Source organism: Lycium barbarum, chromosome 9, assembly GCF_019175385.1.
Source record: "Lycium barbarum isolate Lr01 chromosome 9, ASM1917538v2, whole genome shotgun sequence".
NCBI classification, from domain to species: domain Eukaryota; kingdom Viridiplantae; phylum Streptophyta; class Magnoliopsida; order Solanales; family Solanaceae; genus Lycium; species Lycium barbarum.
The window spans coordinates 64979592-64999160 of NC_083345.1; positions in this window are offsets into that span (position 1 = coordinate 64979592).

Here is a 19569-nt window from a genome sequence, read left to right on the forward strand (position 1 = left end):
CCAAAAGAAAGAAAGGGTAAGCCTTACATACCTGCTCCACGTCCTATTAGCTACGCTTATTCGTCCAAGCTTGCTAGTCAACATTCAAGAAGATTCACATAATCATTAGATTCATCATCGTATACTTGTCTTAGTCCTTCAAATGGATTCATTTATAATCTGCCGAAATTTCGGCAGCATTTCCCTTGTAAATACACCATCCCCGAGAATCTAACTCGGCCAATTTATCCACAACAATCCGAGAATTCAACTCGGACAAATTATCAACAACAATACCAACAATTATACTAAAAACTTCAACAATCAATCCAAAATATATTCTAACATTAACTACCCTTGTCACATAATTCAACGGCCTTTCATTTATATCCAATTCAATCACATATAGTCAAGTTAACACCAATGATCCCACATTCAAGTATTAATCCGAAATCATTTTAACATGGTTCAAGAATACTTTTAACAATTCACATAATATTCCAAACAACCCAATCAACATATTACTTCACCCGAAACCTTCCAAATTCAACAAGAACAATGACAACACATTTCCTTCCTTCAATTCATGAACTATACCAATAATTCACACACTAACAATATTATTCTTATAATTACAAGAAACCATATTAGAATCACATTAATTCCTCCAATAATTTCTCAACGATTACAACTTCATTTAAATTCATCAAACCTTCATTTTCATCATGGAATCCACAACTACAACAATCAAAATACTAAATAAAATCAATTCATCACATCTGCACAACACCACCTCTATTCGGCCACAACCATACACATACATATTTCATGAATTTCATCTATTTCTTCACTCTACAACATTCACAAATCATCTATAACACATGTAAAAGAAGATTGAACCTTACCTTCCTCCACTTGTCTTCTTACTTAGCTAGGGTTTGTAAATCACCCAAATAAATGCTTGGCTTGGTCCAACAACTCCTTCATGTTAATGAGGACCTTCCAATTAGTAGAAAAGCTAGAAGAAAATATTTTTTTTTGTGATCAATTCCATGGCTTCAAATTTGGCCATGGTGGCCGAATGCTCCTTCTCTCTTCTTCTTCCTTTCTCTTCTTCTCCAAGCTTCTTAACTTAAAAGAATGAATATGTCTTATTTTCCACCACTTATCTATGTATATATACTTAAGTCCTACAAATAAAAATATGGACACATGGCCATAGGTGGGGCCCACACCTTATGTCACACGGCCAAAGTGGCCTTTTCAAGAATTTTCTTGAACATTTTGTGAAATTCCCGTTTTGCCCCTAGCCTTCCATAATATTACCATGAGCCACCTTGTGAATTTTCCTTTTTACCCTTAGCCTTTCTCAATATTTCCATACCAATAATATTCATAAAAAACTTGTGTATTAAACAAGATCAAAATATAGCCTTGCCCTTAACTTCTCACAATTATCTTGATTTATCCGAACGTACAAAATACGGGCTATAACAGTAGCGTTCGGTGACATAATTACGCCACATGGCGTCCTTCAATTCATCCCAAGTTGGTGTGGGAGGAAGCCCAATAATTCTTCTTGCCTTCACTTGAGTTTCCCACCATGTGGAGGCATAGCCTTCAAATTGAGTAATGGCGTAAGACGTCGTTTTCACCTCGGACATGTCATTCGTCAAGAACAGTCTATCACAATGCATCGCCCAATCAAGAAATGCATCGGGGTCACTTCTTCCTTTGAAGATTGGGAGAGTAACCTTGATAGAATTGAGACTTGTGTCTCGCCTTCCTCTATAACCGTGGTTCCCATTGAAATCTCCATCGTCATCATAACCCTGATGATCACGACCTCGGTACCCTTCACGAGCTTGGTACCCTATTGGCCTACCCATATGAGGGTTAGGGCCATGCCTTCCATCCCTCCCTTGATAACCTCCTTGTGCTTGCCCTTGTGGCCTCCAACCTTGGTCACAATAACGTTTGTGCTCAAGTATAGCTTTCTCTATCTCTTCCTCATTTGGTTGTTGGATGTTTGGATGATCTTGGGGTGGCATTGGTGCATTTGGGTGTGGATCATTTAGGGGTGGGTTGTTTCGTTGGCCTAGGGAAATGTTATTTGGTGGGGTGAGAGGGGTGTTTTGGGGAGTGTTTTGGGTAGTGGGGTTATATAGATGATGGAAGGTGCCGGGCCATAGAGGGATGGGCCAAGGCCCATGTGGAATTTAAATACTAGTAAATAAAAAGAGAAAAGGGGCCACTATTATTCATCTTCAAGAACATTCAAGAGAAAGAGAACTTGAGAGCCAAAAAAATAGGCCATTCGGCCAAGAAAAGGAAAGAAGAAAAAAATTGAAGCCTTCAATCTTTGATTCAAAAAAATTGATTCTTCTAGTATTCTTACTAATTCAAAGACCCTCTTTAACGTGGTATAATTATTTAAGCAAGAAAACCACTCTTGGTGGCAAGTGGGAAATTGAAGAAAATGTAAGAATTTCTCTTCTTTTATATGTTATGGAAGGTTTATGTATGTTGTAGTAAGTAGAATTGAATGAAAATCATGGAAACATTATGTGTTGTGTGTGGGCCGTGTGGGTGTGTGTGTTTGTAGCCGTGTGATGTTGTATGGTGAAGGGAAGATGAGTTAATTTTATTTAGCATGTTAGTTGTGTTGTTGTGGCCTTTATGATGTAAATGGAGGTTTAATGGTTCAAGTCGGCATTGAAATTTGTTGTAGGAATTAATGTGATTTTAATATGGTTTTATGTAATTGTGTAAATGGAGTTGCTAAAGTGTGCATTGTTGTGATAGTTATGAATTTGAACGAAGAAAATGCGACGTTGTAGTTTTGTTGCATTTGTAGAGATTTCGGGTGAAGTAGAATGTTTTGTGAATTGTTTGGAGTATCCTTGAATCATGTTAGAAAGATTTCAGATTAGTACTTGAATGTGAGATCATTGGTATTGACTTGATTACATGTGATTGAATTGAATATAAATGGAATGCCGTCGGATCGTGTAGAAAGAATTGTTATTGTTAGAATGTTTTTTGAAATAATTATTGAAGTTAGAGATATGATTGTTGGCATTGTTGTTGATAATTTGGCCGAGTTGCATTCTCGGGTTTGTTGTTGTTAAAATTGGCCGAGTTAGATTCTCGGGGATGGTGTATTTACAGGGGAAATGCTGCCGAAATTTCAGCAGATTATAAGCGAGTTTACTTGAAAAATTAAGATAAGTATATGTCAATGAATCTAATGATTATTTGAATTCTTTTGTATGTAGACTAGCAAGCTTGGATAAATATGCGTAGCTAACAGGACATGGAGCAGGTATGCAAGGCTTATCCTTTTCTTTGTTTTGGCATGATCTTGTGGAACGAGCATACGGTATGTATATGATTCCAAAGAAACTTCTATTCTTAGAGCCACTAGGATGGCTAACATTCTTGACTTCCATAACTGTTTCATATGGTTCCGATGCGTATCTGTGATGTCCAAGTCCTGTCTGATATGTTTCCGGATGGCATCGAAAGATGTGTGATATGACTAAAGTTTGATCCCTAAATGCTAGCATGTTCGATTGTTCCATTGAGTCTCTGATATATTACGATATGTACATATGGTTCCAAAGGTATATTTGATTTGATCCATAACGATATCCGAAAGATACTTGATATGTTATTGCTTTGATTTCCCAGAAATAACTCCTGAAACGCTTTTAGAAGGTTCTGTACATCAAAAGCTCATAACTTTCGTTTACTAGTTCCGATTGACCCGAAACCTGTTTCTGGGCCTTCAGATGTCGGTAAATATATTTGTCCATCAAGTCTTGAAATTTATTTATTTATGTGCTTATAGTTTCTCACTACTCTGCTCGTGCATGTGTTGTGATCTCTTTCGCCGAGTCCCGGGCCGGTATGTATCGTGCACATGGTTCGTCGGGTCCCTTGCTTAAGGGCCGGGTGCCATATATGTATTCCGGAGTATGATGTGTTATGGTGTTATGGTGTTATGATGTGTTCATGGTTCGCCGAACCATATATGTGTATATGTATATTCTGATCTTATGATGTGATATTATGATGTGTGATGGAGATTACGGAGCAAATCTTCTGGAGTATGATGTGTGTGGCGCCAAAGGCAGGGCCGGATACTGTTCTTGGCATGCATGATTTGTGTTTCCAGTAAGTTGTTTCTGTTATTCTGCATATCGTGCTTATTGTCCGTACTAACCTTCTGCACGTGCCACAACAATATAATATGTGTATATGGATCGGGTTGCACGTTCCGCATCAAATACATTTGTGGATTGGGCCGAACGTTCCTCGGCACTAATATATTACATATGAATCAGTTATGTGTGTATGGATATGATGACATACGATGTGGCACGCACAATCTGTGATTGGAAAGTACGCATTTTTGGCACTCTGGATGATCTACTTATTTTCGGTACTTCTTCTGACACATGACATCGGTATACACGGTTTGCATTCTGAAAAAAAAAATACGTATTTTGGTATTGTGAAAATGTACTTACTTTTGTACTGTTTGCTTCGATTATGATTCTGTTTTCTGTATTCCATGCTTTACATACTCAGTACATATTCCGTACTGACCCCCTCTTTCTTCGGGGGCTTCGTTTCATGCCTCGCAGGTACACCCAGACGAGTAAATGACATTGCTAGAAGATGCTTCAGCTGGATTGGCAACTCCATTTTCTCCTAAAGTGTTGCTGAGTCAGAGTATATGGGATATGGTGTCTGGTTCGCAGTTAGAGACTTTGCAGACAGAGTCGTGGGTATAGGATATCAGTTTTGTAAGCGGCTCCATCAGCCGATGTGTCATTTTACGTTATGTTACAAATCCCGTGTGATTACAGATTTGACTTGTTTCTGAAAGTTTCCAAAAGCATTTATCATGTTTGTCATTTTCACTGATTAACAGAATCAGACGATAAAAGAAAGATTTTGAAAGCCTACTATGTATTTCACTTTTATTTGATTTCAGAGTCCGAAGAGATTATTTATGTAATAAGAGTTTGTGGGTTCGCTCGGCTCCGGATATGGGGTTGGGTGCCCATCACACCCTAGGGAGATTAAGGTGTGACAAAGTGGTATCAGAGCAGGTTTGTCCTAGGGGTTGTCTGCAAAGTCTTGTCCAGTAGAGTCCTGTTTATGGTGTGTAGCCGGCCACATTTATAAACAGGAGGCTGCAGGGCATCTAGGGATTGTTGACCTTCTTTCTGTCTCAGATCGTGCGATAGAGCCAAGTCATAGGAAAATGGAATTCCTTATATAAGCCTTACATACGACGGAAGAAGGCGAGTAACGATATGGAAGGTCATAGAGGTAAGCCTCGATATAATTGTTCTGTTACTTGGAAATTGGAAGCTCTGGGTGGTTGGAATATGTCATATGATTGTATGCCCTGTGAGGCATTGTTGGTATTAGCTGTGTGTGGATTCCGAATAGTAAGAACTGTAAAAGAAGATTCTGTTAGATTTTTCCAAAATCAGGTCACTTAGCTAAGTATGCCTAACAGAAGGAAGTGTGAAAGGGAAATATCGTACCTAGACAATAAGTGAGATGCGTTGTTTCAGAAAGACTTTGGACTGGCATGCCATGAAGAACGATGGCGAGAATGACGATTAGCAGTCCAAAGGATTAAGATCGATAATTTTCGAGGTTTAGTAAGAACAAGGTCTGCTGAAAGATTCAGAGAAAGTTGACAATCAGTTTGTTGTAGATTCTGATATAAGAATGGTGAGTGGGAATCCGAACAGACTAATATCCGAATACTTATAAATAACGGCAACGAAGGTATATTTGTTAGCATCGGGAATCTAGGAATTTAGGACGAAAAGTAGTATGCACATAAGCAAAAGGTGAATATTGAATAATTGAAAAGGGCGAAACAGTAATTGTAAAAAGAAAGGGCGTGTTACGAAAATAACTTGGAATCTGTAAGACTTTAATTTGCTCTAGATCATGTAATAAAGGTCATACGAGGAAGTGGACGCGATTATATCAGCATTAAGGCACCGGATTCCATCAAAGTTTCGAGGTTAAGCATGCAAAGGTGGGAGAAATTTTGGGATAGGTGACCCCCTGGGAAATATGCAAGAAATCCTAAAGATTCAGACATAAGAGATAAATGAGAAGTTAGAGTAACCTAAGGGAAACTAGAGTGTACGGGGTGGTTGGAGACCATAAGAGGCCACGTAGGACGAGACAGGCTAGACTGGAGAAGAGACAAAAAGTGCGTCACAGTTCTGAATTTGAATAGGCTTAATAGCGTTTGGAGGTATTTTGTGGGTTAGCTGATAGTAATTATATATGTGTATATATGAAGGCGTATGATATCTCATATGTGATTGTATCGGTGGACATGTGAGTCCCAGCAACCGGCGCTACGGTAAAGGAGGCATTAATCAAGTAAAGGTACCAAAGTTCGAGTGACAGCAGAAAATAGACGGTACAAGGGTTACAAGATAAGCTGCTATTACCCTTACTACAGCTTAAGATTAGAAATTTTAATACAACGATATTGGAAAAGAAAGTGAGTAAGTGTCACGACCCAACCCCGTGGGCCGCGACTGGTGCCCTACTTAGGCACCCCAAACCAACTCACAACCCGATCATCATATTCAAACTCAATCAAACTCAGCATGCCTTATCCGAACTGAAAATGAGCAGCAGACGCCAGACACAAACATTTATCGAACACTTATCTTAAGCGGTCGCCCGTTCAGATTAGCCAAATAAAAATCAGAAAGATGGCGGAATATACGTCGCCCAAATGCACACACACATCAGAAAGGGGCGGAATGTACATCACCCAAATGCACACACACACATACAAACTCAGAGGCCGACTTGGCCATAGTAGCGTACGGGCCGCCTAAGATCGCAAAACAGACTCACATACAAACACACCGGACCCACGACCCACAAATCTGACTACAGGCCTCTAAACAAAACAGAACATATGAACATATGACGGGACAGGGCCCCGCCGTACCCACACATCCACAAATGTACCGAACACACACATACAACAGAAGATATGTACCAAAAGTAGGCTCCGAATCAAGGGGAGCTCTCCAACACAGCAGAATGAGTAGCCTAAACTGGAGGACCACCCAAACAAGCTTCTGTACCTGCGGGCATGAAACACAGCCCCCGAAGAAACGGGGGACAGTACGGGAGAAGTACTGAGTATGTAAAGCAGAAGGTACAGAAATCACAAACACAGCTGGAGTCAGAAAGAACAAACACACCGTCAACGTAAACAAAGCAAACCTGTGCGGGAGGCGAACATGCAAATGCAATCAAATCATGTATAGGGTTTAGGAACGTGGTCACCCCCCGACGCTGGTGCCACAACACATCATAACTCCAGAAGTTTTCAAATATCCGTACAGTCTCCAGACACATCATATCACACACACATCACATCATCAGAACATATCAAATGCCATATCACATCATAACTCCATAAACGGTAACAGGCCCTATGGCGAGGCCTCGGAAACCGTAACACATCATGACTCCCGAATATGTTATAGCGCGCACGATCACAAAGTCGGCCCGGGTACCGACGAACGAAATCATAGCAGACAGCACGAACAGAGTAGTGCAGAAACCATATGCATATCAAAATAATTTACCGGACTCAACATATAGTTTACATATAGGTATATGCCGACGCCAGAAGGCTCGGAGTAAGAATCAGATTGAACAAAATTTGTGTACAAAAGTTACGAAGTTTCAAACTGCCAAGTCTTTGGAGAAAACTGTTTATATGACATTTTCCGAAAATCTCACATTATTCAAAGTACACAACGTTCACTAACGGCATAGGAAGTTTCAAACGCACCATTGGGTCATAAGCAAACGATCGCAGACCATAACGGACGCAGACGAACCAAACAAATCGAATAAGGGGAGCCTCGGGGCTCGCGGGCCCACCTCGAGTCAAATTGAGGCGGCGGACGCAAATCACAAACTTTAGGCTACCTAGAGTCATCTACGAAAGTTTCGGAGGGTTTCGAACACAACAGTAAAAGTTATGACGATTCGAACATTCTTTGGACCAAATGCAACAAAAAGGGTTCAATTGCGCTGGATGAATAGTACCCAAACTTGAACCTAAATTTCCAAGAGCAGAATTACCCTTCTGGATCATCTTCTTAGCCTTGAGGTATGAAATAAACTTACCCCTCGGCGATGCTGTAGATCCGAACCACTCTATGACTGGTTCTCCTGGAAACTGAAAACGGACTACCTTTTTCTGGCAGTCGACATTAGCATAACAGGAAGACAATCAGTCCATGCCCATAATGACGTCAAACTCCAGCATGTCTAACTCTATCAAGTCAGCCTTAGTGCTACGATCATAAATGGTCACAGAACAATCCTTATAAATCTGTCTCGCTACAATAAAATCCCCAACTGGCGTAGCTACCTCAAACGGTTCTATAGGCTCAGACACTATCCCAATCTTACTAGCAACGAGCGGGGAAATATACGATAAAGTAGAACCAGGGTCAATCAATGCATATACAGATCTGGAGAAAACCAGCAATGTACCTGTGACGACGTTTGGCGAAGCCTCCTGATCCTGGCGGCTGGCCAAAGCATATATGCGGTTCGAGGGACCGCTAGAACCTGAAGTGCCACCGCGGCCTCGACCGCGTCCTGCCGGTGCTGAAATACCTCGCCCTCCAGGGCGTGCAACTGATGGAGCAGAAGAAGAACCGGCGGCTGACCCTGTCTACTGAGCAGCACTACCAGAACCGCTAGCCAATGGACAATCTCTCATAAAGTGGCCCTGACCGCCACAAGAAAAACAAGCTCCCGTCGGTCGGTAACACTCCCCGGGATGTGACTTCCCGCAATGAGGACAACGGGGCCTGGGTGGTCTGGCCTGGCTGGGACCCCTGGGTACCTGTGAACCTGCCACTCTGGAGCTCTGACCGGCCCCAGACGGTCCTGTACTATCGAATCTCCGGCTACCTGACTGAGTACCCCGGCCGGAGGGAGGAAAATATCTGTCAGACTGCTGCTGCTGCTGAGGCTGTCCGCCTCGAGAATCCCCTGAATAACCCACGGATCTAGCCCTCTTGGGCGGCCTCCTGTCTCGATCTCTGCCAGCAGGATCAGATCTACGACGGTCCTCCATACCCATCGCATAGGCCTGAAGCCGGGAAATGTCCATGTCTGCCTGCAATGACACTGCCATACAACTATCAACCAAATACCGGTCCAATCCCATAACATATATGTGCATCCGATCGGACATATCTGCTACCACGGCCGGTGCATATCGGGCCAGAGAATCAAACTCAAGGTTATACTCGCGAACACTCCGACCCCTCTGCTGCAGACGTAAGAATCGATTAGCCCGTGCCCGCCGTAACTCTGGGGGCAAAAAGTGGCGGGTGAATGCTGTCACAAACTGATCCCAAGTGGCTGGAGGGGCACCCTCTCCTCTAGACAGCTCCCAAGTCTCGTACCGGTGGGTAGCCACATCTCGAAGCCGGTGCGAAGCCAGCTCAACTGACTCGGTCTCTGAAGCCCTGACCAAGTCCAGTGAGCGTCGCATCCCCCGAATAAAGTCGTGGGGGTCCTCGTCGGGCTTAGACCCGAAGAACTCTGGAGGGTCACATAGGAGAAACTCCCGAACTCTCAGGCTGTCCCGCCTGTCATCATCATCATCGTCGTCCCTCCGCCCGCGCCTGCGAGTCTGTCCTGCTACCAGTGTAGTCAACAGCTGTACAGCCTCCCTCAGGGTCCTATCCTCCGCCCCTGGCTGAGGAGCTGGAGTCTCAGGTGCGGGTACACGGACCTCTGGAGCTGCTGAAAGTCCTGCTCCAGGATGTACTAGTGGGGGTGTAGCATACCCCTCAGAATGAGGCACATCCTCAGGCAAATCATAGACACGAGCCCGGGTAGCTCGCTGTGCCTGGCTAGTCTCTCCAATCCTCGCCTTGCCCTTCTGGGCCGCCGTTGCCTTCTTCGGAGGCATCACTGCAAACACGAAGGCGAGTCAGATCAAAATCATCCTAATAGCACAGCTCTATCGCACGATCTAAGATTACAAAGAAAGTAACATCCTAAATGCCCTGTAGCTTCCCGTTTATAGATGTGGTGCACAACACATCGATAAACAAGACTCTACGAGACACGGCCTGTAGACATTCCGAGGACAAACCGCTCTGATACCACTTTTGTCACGACCCAACCCCGTGGGCCGCGACTGGTGCCCTACTTAGGCACCCCAAACCAACTCACAACCCGATCATCGTATTCAAACTCAATCAAACTCAGCATGCGTTATCCGAACTGAAAATGAGCAGCAGACGCCAGACACAAACATTTATCGAACACTTATCTTAAGCGGTCGCCCGTTCAGATTAGCCAAATAAAAATCAGAAAGATGGAGGAATATACGTCGCCCAAATGCACACACACATCAGAAAGGGGCGGAATGTACATCACCCAAATGCACACACACACATACAAACTCAGAGGCCGACTTGGCCATAGTAGCGTACGGGCCGCCTAAGATCGCAAAACAGACTCACATACAAACACACCGGACCCACGACCCACAAATCTGACTACAGGCCTCTAAACAAAACAGAACATATGAACATATGACGGGACAGGGCCCCGCCGTACCCACACATCCACAAATGTACCGAACACACACATACAACAGAAGATATGTACCAAAAGTAGGCTCCGAATCAAGGGGAGCTCTCCAACACAGCAGAATGAGTAGCCTAAACTGGAGAACCACCCAAACAAGCTTCTGTACCTGCGGGCATGAAACACAGCCCCCGAAGAAACGGGGGTCAGTACGGGAGAAGTACTGAGTATGTAAAGCAGAAGGTACAGAAATCACAAACACAGCTGGAGTCAGAAAGAACAAACACACCGTCAACGTAAAAAAAGCAAACCTGTGCGGGAGGCGAACATGCAAATGCAATCAAATCATGTATAGGGTTTAGGAACGTGGTCACCCCCCGACGCTGGTGCCACAACACATCATAACTCCAGAAGTTTTCAAATCTCCGTACAGTCTCCAGACACATCATATCACACACACATCACATCATCAGAACATATCAAATGCCATATCACATCATAACTCCATAAACGGTAACCGACCCTATGGCGAGGCCTCGGAAACCGTAACACATCATGACTCCCGAATATGTTATAGGGCGCACGATCACAAAGTCGGCCCGGGTACCGACGAACGAAATCATAGCAGACAGCACGAACAGAGTAGTGCAGAAACCATATGCATATCAAAATAATTTACCGGACTCAACATATAGTTTACATATAGGTATATGCCGACGCCAGAAGGCTCGGAGTAAGAATCAGATTGAACAAAATTTGTGTACAAAAGTTACGAAGTTTCAAACTGCCAAGTCTTTGGAGAAACCTGTTTATATGACATTTTCCGAAAATCTCACATTATTCAAAGTACACAACGTTCACTAACGGCATAGGATGTTTCAAACGCACCATTGGGTCATAAGCAAACGATCGCAGACCATAACGGACGCAGACGAACCAAACAAATCGAATAAGGGGAGCCTCGGGGCTCGCGGGCCCACCTCGAGTCAAATTGAGGCGGCGGACGCAAATCACAAACTTTAGGCTACCTAGAGTCATCTACGAAAGTTTCGGAGGGTTTCGGACACAACAGTAAAAGTTATGACGATTCGAACATTCTTTGGACCAAATGCAACAAAAAGGGTTCAATTGCGCTGGATGAATAGTACCCAAACTTGAACCTAAATTTCCAAGAGCAGAATTACCCTTCTGGATCATCTTCTTAGCCTTGAGGTATGAAATAAACTTACCCCTCGGCGATGCTGTAGATCCGAACCACTCTATGACTGGTTCTCCTGGAAACTGAAAACGGACTACCTTTTTCTGACAGTCTTAAAGCGGTCTGTTTGATATGATGGCCCCAAATGGCCCTTTTGTATATATTTGTATTTTGACCGGCGATGTCTATTCCGCCGCTTTGTTTGAGTTTGATTTGATATGACCGCTTAAGACATATTCTCGATATAAATTATGTTTGATATAACTTCTTGAAAATTCTGAAATAAGTTTGGATTCGGAAATGAATATGCGATTTGGTCTGGGTACCCAGGTAGGGTGCCAGTCGCGGCCCACGGGGCTGGGTCGTGACAGTAAGTAGCTGGAAAATAAACGGACCAAAGTGTCGGAAGAAAATGAAAGATAAGAAACCTCAGTAAGTGAGGCCCCCGAGAGAAATTACCGACAGAGTACGAGACTATTTGGATAAAAATTCAAAGGTAGGTACCTAAAAAGGGTGAGGTGCGGTAATATAGAACGAGAGGAATGTGTGAGGTTCGAGAACCAATTTCAATAAGTGAAGCTAAAGAAATAGTGATTACGACAAGGAATGTGAAGTAAGAGAAAGAATGATAAAGCATTGTGGCGATGTTAGAAAAATTTCGACCCTTGAAAGGTATATAAAGAAATAAATGTGCAGCTGCATTAATATGATTGCCTCGGGAATGGAAGTGTTTTCTTAAAAGGATGACTTAGAATTGAAACGGATTTGTGAGCTTAAAGTAATGTTTCACAAACTTCAGAACCCATACGACAAATAATAAGAAAAGAAAATGTTCGACAGTGGAGGAACCCAAAAAGGATAAGAATGAAAGTAGAAAAGGTATACTAACGGATTAGACGAAGGGAGAGGAAAACATTTGGGAATAAAACAATTGGAAATCTATAATCACAGGGGTAAGAAGGATACCTTGACAAGTTGACGATAGAAACCCGATTACGCACCAAGAAAATAATAAGGATAATCGGTCAACACCATGGACGTGGAAATTAAATGCGTGGAGCGAGAATTTATGCGAGGTCTGAAAGATGTGATCCTAGAAAACAATATGGAATGAAATATAAAAGAATATGCATGGAAGACCGCTTGGTCATAGTACCATAAGTTTAGTCAAGGCTCAATGAACAAGGATAAAGAGAGTGTAAACCGTAAAGATTCTGTGCTGTGAGCAAAAGTAGTGAGACATTCGAAAATATGGATGTATAGCTGCAATGCGAACGCGTGGTTAAGAAAAACTACGAGTAAGTAAGCTAAAATAGGTGAAAGGATTAATAGTGGATGGAAAAGTATGGGAATGTTGACAAGAATGATAATGTAGATAGAAAATGAAAGGGAAAGCTTATGGTAAGAAGTTTCGATATGTTGCGCACAAATTTGGAAAAAAAGACGAGGAGTAAGGTATAAACGAAGACTTCACAAAAGGAATGTTGGCATATAAAGAGCCCCTTAAAGGGGGGAGACCATATTATATCAGGCTTTGAAAGGAATTACAACATTTTCAAGCGCTGGAAAAAGGAAATTTATTAGCTCAGGAACAGAGCTCGAACATGTCGGCACATCAAAAGGATATATGAAGAAGTAGAAATGAATTGATAATGAGTGTACCGTGAGCCCGACATAAAAGAAAGGGTTGAAAGATACCTTAAGAGAATGCTTTAGGCCAACATGAATTATGCTATGCTTATGCCATGATTTGAATCCCTCTTATCGGGCAAATTTGCGCCGTACCTAAGTACGCAGCGACATGTTGTAAGAGTAATAAAAGAGCAAGAAAATGGCTACAAGCTAAACGCAGAAAGGATAAGGGAGAAAATGATAAGATCCAAAAGATGTTTCGGACGGGAACGACTATTATAACGGAAGTATCAACAATTGATAGTCTGAAATTTTGACAGAAAAAAAGGACGCGGTGCCTATGAGTAAAATAAAAGAGTTCGTCGGATACTAGAAAATAACTCATGGACCATTAATTATACGGAATATGAGGATATACGCTATGAATTTATATGAATCATCGATGTGAAGCGATGCTCGATCACATTTGTAAGGAATCCCCACCGGAGAGCCAACAAAGAATAACGATGGACGAAATGAATGCTAATACAAAGAAGTCAAAGACAAGTATACTTGTGTCGAGAAATGTGAGGGAAGGAAATAGAGAAAGGTTGTTGTAAGAACTCAAACGTGTGCGAACTAAGAAGTTATGTGAATTCGGATCATAAGTCACTGTAAGCGCAACTGGACTGTGAAGGACGATAAATGGTAAAGAAACATTATGTATATATGTTTTTGGGTAAATATCTAGAATGAAAGATTAAAAAGGATAGTGACAAAGACATAAAGAAACAGGGAGCGAAGAAAAGATAACACCAGAAGCCGACGAATATTTATAGCATGATAAGCGAGACTGCAATACTGTAGATTAGGTAAAAACAAGGAACAACCTGTGGCCATATCGGATCGTCAAGTGGAGATTACGTACCAAAGATGTGGCTTTTATTAAGGTATTGTGACGATACAATAACAGAGAAGAGATGACTTAGGAAGGACAAGGATGCTAACTTGGTATGGTGGGTTAGAAAACCCGTGACACGGAATGAGGATTCATGTAAAGATCGAGAAGTTCGATTATAAAGGAAAATAGAATAAAAGATCCGGAATGGGCGTGAAGAAATGGACAACTATAAGAGGGACCCTTCCAAAGTGTTATGACACCCCATGAGGTCAGTTGAACATTCGAGGACGAATGTTTTAAAGGGGGGGAGGATGTTATATCCCGTATTTTTGCACGATTGGATAAATCGAAATAATTGTGACTAGTAAGAGATAAGGCAATATTTTGATCTTACTCAATATATAAGTTGTTCATGAAAAATATTGATGCGGAAATATTGGGGAAGGCTAAGGGCAAAAATTAGAAATTTGGAAAATAGTTTCATGAATTACAAAATATTAGTTATAAGTAATAGGGCTTGGAAAAATCAAAAAACAAAAAAGGCCCAAAGGGGGCCGGCCATAGAGGGATGGGCCAAGGCCCATGTGGAATTTAAATACTAGTAAATAAAAAGAGAAAAGGGGCCACTATTATTCATCTTCAAGAACATTCAAGAGAAAGAGAACTTGAGAGCCAAAAAAATAGGCCATTCGGCCAAGAAAAGGAAAGAAGAAAAAAATTGAAGCCTTCAATCTTTGATTCAAAAAAATTAATTCTTCTAGTATTCTTACTAATTCAAAGACCCTCTTTAACGTGGTATAATTATTTAAGCAAGAAAACCACTCTTGGTGGCAAGTGGGAAATTGAAGAAAAGGTAAGAATTTCTCTTCTTTTATATGTTATGGAAGGTTTATGTATGTTGTAGTAAGTAGAATTGAATGAAAATCATGGAAACATTATGTGTTGTGTGTGGGCCGTGTCGGTATGTGTGTTTGTGGTCGTGTGATGTTGTATGGTGAAGGGAAGATGAGTTAATTTTTTTTAGCATGTTAGTTGTGTTGTTGTGGCCTTTATGATGTAAATGGAGGTTTAATGGTTCAAGTCGGCATTGAAATTTGTTGTAGGAATTAATGTGATTTTAATATGGTTTTATGTAATTGTGGAAATGGAGTTGCTAAAGTGTGCATTGTTGTGATAGTTATGAATTTGAAAGAAGAAAATGCGACGTTGTAGTTTTGTGGCATTTGTAGAGATTTCGGGTGAAGTAGAATGTTATGTGAATTGTTTGGAGTATCCTTGAATCATGTTAGAAAGATTTCGGATTAGTACTTAAATGTGAGATCATTGGTATTGACTTGATTACATGTGATTGAATTGAATATAATTGGAATGTCGTCAGATCGTGTAGAAAGAATTGTTAATGTTAGAATGTATTTTGAAATAATTGTTTAAGTTAGAGATATGATTGTTGGCATTGTTGTTGATAATTTGGCCGAGTTGCATTCTCGGGTTTGTTGTTGTTAAAATTGGCCGAGTTAGATTCTCGGGGATGGTGTATTTACAGGGGAAATGCTGCCGAAATTTCAGCAGATTATAAGCGAGTTTACTTGAAAAATTAAGATAAGTATATGTCAATGAATCTAATGATTATTTGAATTCTTTTGTATGTAGACTAGCAAGCTTGGATAAATAAGCGTAGCTAACAGGACATGGAGCAGGTATGTAAGGCTTATCCTTTTCTTTGTTTTGGCATGATCTTGTGTTACGAGCATACGGTATGTATATGATTCCAAAGAAACTTCTATTCTTAGAGCCACTAGGATGGCTAACATTCTTGACTTCCATAACTGTTTCATATGGTTCTGATGCGTATCTGTGATGTCCAAGTCCTGTCTGATATGTTTCCGGATGGCATCGAAAGATAAGTGATATGACTAAAGTTTGATCCCTAAATGCTAGCATGTTCGATTGCTCCATTGAGTCTCTGATATATTACGATATGTACATATGGTTCCAAAGGTATATTTGATTTGATCCTTAACGATATCCGAAAGATACTTGATATGGTTTTCTTTGATTTCCCAGAATTAACTCCTGAAACGCTTTTAGAAGGTTCTGTACTTCAAAAGCTCATAACTTTCGTTTACTAGTTCCGATTGACCCGAAACCTGTTTCTGGGCCTTCAGATGTCGGTAAATATATTTGTCCATCAAGTCTTGAAATATATTTATTTATGTGCATATAGTTTCTCACTACTCTGCTCGTGCATGTGTTGTGATCTCTTTCGCCGAGTCCCGGGCCGGTATGTATCTTGCGCATGGTTCGCCGGGTCCCTTCCTTGAGGGCCGGGTGCCATATATGTATTCCGGAGTATGATGTGTTATGGTGTTATGATGTGTTCATGGTTCGCCGAACCATATATGTCTATATGTATATTCTGATCTTATGATGTGATATTATGATGTGTGACGGAGATGACGGAGCAAATCTTCTGGAGTATGATGTGTGTGGCGCCAAAGGCAGGGTGGCGCCACGTTCCCCGGGTCCCGTAAGGGGCCGGATACCGTTCTGGGCATGCATGATTTGTGTTTCCAGTAAGTTGTTTCTGTTATTCTGCATATCGTGCTTATTGTCCGTACTAACCTTCTGCACGTGCCACAGCAATATAATATGTGTATACAGATCGGGCTGCACGTTCCGCAGCAAATACATTTGTGGATCGGGTCGAACGTTCCTCGGCACTAATATGTTACATATGAATCAGTTATGTGTGTATGTATATGATGACATACGCTGTGGCACGCACAATCTGTGATTGGAAAGTACGCATTTTTGGCACTCTGGATGATCTACTTATTTTCGGTACTTCTTCTGACACATGACATTGGTATACACGGTTTGCATTCTGAAAAAAAATACGTATTTTGGTATTCTGAAAATGTACTTACTTTTGTACTGTTTGCTTCGATTATGATTCTGTTTTCTGTATTCCATGCTTTACATACTTAGTACATATTCCGAACTGACCCCCTCTTTCTTCGGGGGCTGCGTTTCATGCCGCGCAGGTACACCCAGACGAGTAAATGACATTGCTAGAAGATGCTTCAGCTAGATTGGCAACTCCATTTTCTCCTAGAGTGTTGCCGAGTCAGAGTATATGGGCTATGGTGTTTGGTTCGCAGTTAGAGACTTTGCAGACAGAGTCTTGGGTATAGGATGTCAGTTTTGTAAGCGGCTCCATCAGCCGATGTGCCATTTTACGTTATGTTACAAATCCCGTGTGATTACAGATTTGACTTATTTCTGAAAGTTTCCAAAAACATTTATCATGTTTGTCATTTTCACTGATTAACAGAATCATGCGATAAAAGAAATATTTTGAAAGCCTACTATGTATTTCACTTTTATTTGATTTCAGAGTCCGAAGAGATTATGTATGTAATAAGAGTCTTTGGGTTCGCTCGGCTCCAGATATGGGGTTGGGTGCCCATCACACCCTAGGGAGATTAGGGTGTGACATACTACCTCCTTCAATTGCTTCCACCCTACCTCCCAACCTTTCCATCTGACCATCCATGCTTTCCATTCGACCACCCATACTCCCAACCTTATCGTTCAAGGCTTGCAAGGCTCTCGTTACATCAATTAGTGTGAGTTCCCTGGTGGGAACTTGTGTTACATCCTCCGTAGACATAGTACCTATTAAAGACACTCAACAAAACGAGCAAACACGTTAGATTAGTAAAATCAACTCACAATCCCTCAAGTATGCACACCTTTAACTGCCTCACAAATTGCTTCCGCCAATGATTGCGTGCTTGTTAATGTCGACTAATCACAAGGGTTCAAATTCTACACTTGGTTTAAATAGATTCTTGTTAGACTAAGAAAGGCGGACGACTCAATTCAATCTAATGGACTTGAACCAAGAAATTAAAAATGAAGCAAAAACGAAGAAAAGCACGAAAGAAATGCGAACACAAGAACTAGTAAACACAAGTAGGAGCAACAACTAAATGGCTACTAGTAGAGAGACACAAGAAAATGGAATGCAGAAATCTGGAAATAAATAAAATTTCGGGCCCGGGTATTTGATAATTTGAAAACGCTGTCTTGAAGCCCCAATTGATCCAAGGTATCAATTTGAAGTAACGAAAATTTAAAAATCTCTATACTCTTTTTTTTTGGTTCCTTACCTATGAAATAAGGAGACAAACAACCAACCAAGGATCAAAGGAAATTTTTGGAAAAGAAGTGAAGGAATTGAATCAAATGTACCTTTTCGTTATTGGAATTTATGGTCTGAACTGGGTGTAGTTATACGGTCCGTATGTTTTTGACGGACCGTAGATGTAGTCCGTAAATGGGGAACAGAATCTACGAATTTGGACTTCAGATTTACAGAAGGGACTTCTTCAATTATACGGTCCATATAAAATGTACGGTCCGTATATGGTCAACGTAAATCAGCAATAGTAGCGTAGCAAATTTCACTCCAATCTACGGTTGGGAACTGCTCTCAAATCTACGGACCGTATATTATTTACGGTCCGTATATAGTAACCGTAGATCTCCAACAGTGTTCAACTTTTCCAAGCTTCAATTTGACGGACTGAATTAATGGTCCGTACTTCTTTTACGGTCCGTGAATTTGGACCGTATCTTCGCTTCAGTGACAATGTATAGCACTTGATTTCTTGGATCTTGGGCTGGGTTTGTTGACTTTTTTTAGACACAATGGACCCACTCAACCTAGGACCATTCCATTTGGGGCTAAAAACACACTTTTCCAAAACCTGGGTATAAACTTTTGGATCTAACTTTTCTTTTGAGTCTTCTTCTCCACTTGAATCTATGAAGATAGCTCATGAACACATGAACATTCAAATTTCTAGCTACCTTCAAATCAACTCATTTTACCCCCAAATTTCGGATTTAGGCTCCCTTAACCTAGTAGAACAAAGCCCCATGGTTATCAACTCCCAATTTCGTCACAAATCAAAACCCACCAAGTTGTTCTTCAACTTTTTCTAAAGCTTCAACCAAACAATGGTAGATTCTTCAATATTGACCCGAATGACACGAAATTTGAAGATTTGAAACCCTAACGTACTAAGGAACAAGAATCTAATAACAAAACAGCAAAACAAACACAAAATATTTGGGGGTTTTTGGTGGAAAATTTCCAGATTTTTTTTAGTAACAAACCCTAGGCTAGATTTGATAGATTCTTGTTCTGATACCAATT